The following is a 6,000-nucleotide window of genomic DNA, read 5'->3' as shown; positions in this document are numbered from 1 at the left end:
CAGCAGCCTCAGGTTCGAATCCCGGCCGGAGATCCTTTGATACATGTCACATCCCCCTCTCTCTCCCATGTTTCCTCTCTATCCACCGCTAATACAAAGGTGTCTATGCAAGAAAATAATCTTTAAAAAAAAAAGCCTTGATCATATTGTTAAAAAAAGGTCATGCTATAGCATGATGAAAATTCACGAAAAAGTCAGTCAGAATATATTCATAAAAAAATATTTTAAATTGTTAAAGAGTCATAAAAATCGCTCATATCGCTTGATGCACCAAGTCTCAGTGTAGTGAGTCCAAAACAGCCATAAAAAGCCATGATCAATTTTTTCAGGAAAAAAAAAGTCATACTATAGCATGTCGAAAAAAAAAGTGAAAAATCGACAAAATTCATAAAATGTTGTAAAAATGATGTAAAAGTCCTAACATATGCTTCTATATCGCGTGTCAATCAAAATCTGAGTGTAGTGAGTGCAAAATAGTTATAAAAAGGCTTAGTCATATCCCCCCCCCAAAAAAAAGTCATACTATAGCACGTCGAAAATTCACGAAAAAGTCAGTCAGGATATATTCATAAAAAAATATTTAAAATTGTTAAAAAGGCATAAAAATCGCTCATCTCGCTTGACGCGCCTAGTCTCAGTGTAGTGAGTCCAAAACAGTCATAAAAAGCCATGATCAACTTTTTCAGGAAAAAAAAAGTCATACTATAGCATGTCGAAAAAAAAGTGAAAAATCGACAAAATTCATAAAATGTTGTAAAAATGATGTAAAAGTCCTAACATATGCTTCTATATCGCGTGTCAATCAAAATCTGAGTGTAGTGAGTCCAAAACAGTCATAAAAAGGCTTATTCATGGCTGGCAGGTGGTTGAGTGGTTGAGTGGTTAGAGTGCATGCCATTTACCCATGTCTGCATATATGCAGCAGCCTCAGGTTCGAATCCCGGCCGGAGATCCTTTGATACATGTCACATCCCCCTCTCTCTCCCATGTTTCCTCTCTATCCACCGCTAATACAAAGGTGTCTATGCAAGAAAATAATCTTTAAAAAAAAAAGCCTTGATCATATTGTTAAAAAAAGGTCATGCTATAGCATGATGAAAATTCACGAAAAAGTCAGTCAGAATATATTCATAAAAAAATATTTTAAATTGTTAAAGAGTCATAAAAATCGCTCATATCGCTTGATGCACCAAGTCTCAGTGTAGTGAGTCCAAAACAGCCATAAAAAGCCATGATCAATTTTTTCAGGAAAAAAAAAGTCATACTATAGCATGTCGAAAAAAAAAGTGAAAAATCGACAAAATTCATAAAATGTTGTAAAAATGATGTAAAAGTCCTAACATATGCTTCTATATCGCGTGTCAATCAAAATCTGAGTGTAGTGAGTGCAAAATAGTTATAAAAAGGCTTAGTCATATCCCCCCCCCAAAAAAAAGTCATACTATAGCACGTCGAAAATTCACGAAAAAGTCAGTCAGGATATATTCATAAAAAAATATTTAAAATTGTTAAAAAGGCATAAAAATCGCTCATCTCGTTTGACGCGCCTAGTCTCAGTGTAGTGAGTCCAAAACAGTCATAAAAAGCCATGATCAATTTTTTCAGGAAAAAAAAAAGTCATACTATAGCATGTCGAAAAAAAAGTGAAAAATCGACAAAATTCATAAAATGTTGTAAAAATGATGTAAAAGTCCTAACATATGCTTCTATATCGCGTGTCAATCAAAATCTGAGTGTAGTGAGTCCAAAACAGTCATAAAAAGGCTTATTCATGGCTGGCAGGTGGTTGAGTGGTTGAGTGGTTAGAGTGCATGCCATTTACCCATGTCTGCATATATGCAGCAGCCTCAGGTTCGAATCCCGGCCGGAGATCCTTTGATACATGTCACATCCCCCTCTCTCTCCCATGTTTCCTCTCTATCCACCGCTAATACAAAGGTGTCTATGCAAGAAAATAATCTTTAAAAAAAAAAGCCTTGATCATATTGTTAAAAAAAGGTCATGCTATAGCATGATGAAAATTCACGAAAAAGTCAGTCAGAATATATTCATAAAAAAATATTTTAAATTGTTAAAGAGTCATAAAAATCGCTCATATCGCTTGATGCACCAAGTCTCAGTGTAGTGAGTCCAAAACAGCCATAAAAAGCCATGATCAATTTTTTCAGGAAAAAAAAAGTCATACTATAGCATGTCGAAAAAAAAAGTGAAAAATCGACAAAATTCATAAAATGTTGTAAAAATGATGTAAAAGTCCTAACATATGCTTCTATATCGCGTGTCAATCAAAATCTGAGTGTAGTGAGTGCAAAATAGTTATAAAAAGGCTTAGTCATATCCCCCCCCCAAAAAAAAGTCATACTATAGCACGTCGAAAATTCACGAAAAAGTCAGTCAGGATATATTCATAAAAAAATATTTAAAATTGTTAAAAAGGCATAAAAATCGCTCATCTCGCTTGACGCGCCTAGTCTCAGTGTAGTGAGTCCAAAACAGTCATAAAAAGCCATGATCAATTTTTTCAGGAAAAAAAAAAGTCATACTATAGCATGTCGAAAAAAAAGTGAAAAATCGACAAAATTCATAAAATGTTGTAAAAATGATGTAAAAGTCCTAACATATGCTTCTATATCGCGTGTCAATCAAAATCTGAGTGTAGTGAGTCCAAAACAGTCATAAAAAGGCTTATTCATGGCTGGCAGGTGGTTGAGTGGTTGAGTGGTTAGAGTGCATGCCATTTACCCATGTCTGCATATATGCAGCAGCCTCAGGTTCGAATCCCGGCCGGAGATCCTTTGATACATGTCACATCCCCCTCTCTCTCCCATGTTTCCTCTCTATCCACCGCTAATACAAAGGTGTCTATGCAAGAAAATAATCTTTAAAAAAAAAAGCCTTGATCATATTGTTAAAAAAAGGTCATGCTATAGCATGATGAAAATTCACGAAAAAGTCAGTCAGAATATATTCATAAAAAAAGATTTTAAATTGTTAAAGAGTCATAAAAATCGCTCATATCGCTTGATGCACCAAGTCTCAGTGTAGTGAGTCCAAAACAGCCATAAAAAGCCATGATCAATTTTTTCAGGAAAAAAAAAGTCATACTATAGCATGTCGAAAAAAAAAGTGAAAAATCGACAAAATTCATAAAATGTTGTAAAAATGATGTAAAAGTCCTAACATATGCTTCTATATCGCGTGTCAATCAAAATCTGAGTGTAGTGAGTGCAAAATAGTTATAAAAAGGCTTAGTCATATCCCCCCCCCAAAAAAAAGTCATACTATAGCACGTCGAAAATTCACGAAAAAGTCAGTCAGGATATATTCATAAAAAAATATTTAAAATTGTTAAAAAGGCATAAAAATCGCTCATCTCGCTTGACGCGCCTAGTCTCAGTGTAGTGAGTCCAAAACAGTCATAAAAAGCCATGATCAATTTTTTCAGGAAAAAAAAAAGTCATACTATAGCATGTCGAAAAAAAAGTGAAAAATCGACAAAATTCATAAAATGTTGTAAAAATGATGTAAAAGTCCTAACATATGCTTCTATATCGCGTGTCAATCAAAATCTGAGTGTAGTGAGTCCAAAACAGTCATAACAAGACTTATTCATGGCTGGCAGGTGGTTGAGTGGTTGAGTGGTTAGAGTGCATGCCATTTACCCATGTCTGCATATATGCAGCAGCCTCAGGTTCGAATCCCGGCCGGAGATCCTTTGATACATGTCACATCCCCCTCTCTCTCCCATGTTTCCTCTCTATCCACCGCTAATACAAAGGTGTCTATGCAAGAAAATAATCTTTAAAAAAAAAAGCCTTGATCATATTGTTAAAAAAAGGTCATGCTATAGCATGATGAAAATTCACGAAAAAGTCAGTCAGAATATATTCATAAAAAAATATTTTAAATTGTTAAAGAGTCATAAAAATCGCTCATATCGCTTGATGCACCACGTCTCAGTGTAGTGAGTCCAAAACAGCCATAAAAAGCCATGATCAATTTTTTCAGGAAAAAAAAAGTCATACTATAGCATGTCGAAAAAAAAAGTGAAAAATCGACAAAATTCATAAAATGTTGTAAAAATGATGTAAAAGTCCTAACATATGCTTCTATATCGCGTGTCAATCAAAATCTGAGTGTAGTGAGTGCAAAATAGTTATAAAAAGGCTTAGTCATATCCCCCCCCCCAAAAAAAGTCATACTATAGCACGTCGAAAATTCACGAAAAAGTCAGTCAGGATATATTCATAAAAAAATATTTAAAATTGTTAAAAAGGCATAAAAATCGCTCATCTCGCTTGACGCGCCTAGTCTCAGTGTAGTGAGTCCAAAACAGTCATAAAAAGCCATGATCAATTTTTTCAGGAAAAAAAAAGTCATACTATAGCATGTCGAAAAAAAAGTGAAAAATCGACAAAATTCATAAAATGTTGTAAAAATGATGTAAAAGTCCTAACATATGCTTCTATATCGCGTGTCAATCAAAATATGAGTGTAGTGAGTCCAAAACAGTCATAAAAAGGCTTATTCATGGCAGGCAGGTGGTTGAGTGGTTGAGTGGTTAGAGTGCATGCCATTTACCCATGTCTGCATATATGCAGCAGCCTCAGGTTTGAATCCCGGCCGGAGATCCTTTGATACATGTCACATCCCCCTCTCTCTCCCATGTTTCCTCTCTATCCACCGCTAATACAAAGGTGTCTATGCAAGAAAATAATCTTTAAAAAAAAAAGCCTTGATCATATTGTTAAAAAAAGGTCATGCTATAGCATGATGAAAATTCACGAAAAAGTCAGTCAGAATATATTCATAAAAAAAGATTTTAAATTGTTAAAGAGTCATAAAAATCGCTCATATCGCTTGATGCACCAAGTCTCAGTGTAGTGAGTCCAAAACAGCCATAAAAAGCCATGATCAATTTTTTCAGGAAAAAAAAAGTCATACTATAGCATGTCGAAAAAAAAAGTGAAAAATCGACAAAATTCATAAAATGTTGTAAGAATGATGTAAAAGTCCTAACATATGCTTCTATATCGCGTGTCAATCAAAATCTGAGTGTAGTGAGTGCAAAATAGTTATAAAAAGGCTTAGTCATATCCCCCCCCCAAAAAAAAGTCATACTATAGCACGTCGAAAATTCACGAAAAAGTCAGTCAGGATATATTCATAAAAAAATATTTAAAATTGTTAAAAAGGCATAAAAATCGCTCATCTCGCTTGACGCGCCTAGTCTCAGTGTAGTGAGTCCAAAACAGTCATAAAAAGCCATGATCAATTTTTTCAGGAAAAAAAAAAGTCATACTATAGCATGTCGAAAAAAAAGTGAAAAATCGACAAAATTCATAAAATGTTGTAAAAATGATGTAAAAGTCCTAACATATGCTTCTATATCGCGTGTCAATCAAAATCTGAGTGTAGTGAGTCCAAAACAGTCATAAAAAGGCTTATTCATGGCTGGCAGGTGGTTGAGTGGTTGAGTGGTTAGAGTGCATGCCATTTACCCATGTCTGCATATATGCAGCAGCCTCAGGTTCGAATCCCGGCCGGAGATCCTTTGATACATGTCACATCCCCCTCTCTCTCCCATGTTTCCTCTCTATCCACCGCTAATACAAAGGTGTCTATGCAAGAAAATAATCTTTAAAAAAAAAAGCCTTGATCATATTGTTAAAAAAAGGTCATGCTATAGCATGATGAAAATTCACGAAAAAGTCAGTCAGAATATATTCATAAAAAAATATTTAAAATTGTTAAAGAGTCATAAAAATCGCTCATATCGCTTGATGCACCAAGTCTCAGTGTAGTGAGTCCAAAACAGCCATAAAAAGCCATGATCAATTTTTTCAGGAAAAAAAAAGTCATACTATAGCATGTCGAAAAAAAAAGTGAAAAATCGACAAAATTCATAAAATGTTGTAAAAATGATGTAAAAGTCCTAACATATGCTTCTATATCGCGTGTCAATCAAAATCTGAGTGTAGTGAGTGCAAAATAGTTATA

Source organism: Eutrigla gurnardus, assembly GCF_963514095.1.
Source record: "Eutrigla gurnardus genome assembly, chromosome: 7".
In the NCBI taxonomy this organism is placed as follows: Eukaryota; Metazoa; Chordata; class Actinopteri; order Perciformes; family Triglidae; genus Eutrigla; species Eutrigla gurnardus.
Note: the sequence above shows the minus strand (reverse complement) of the source record.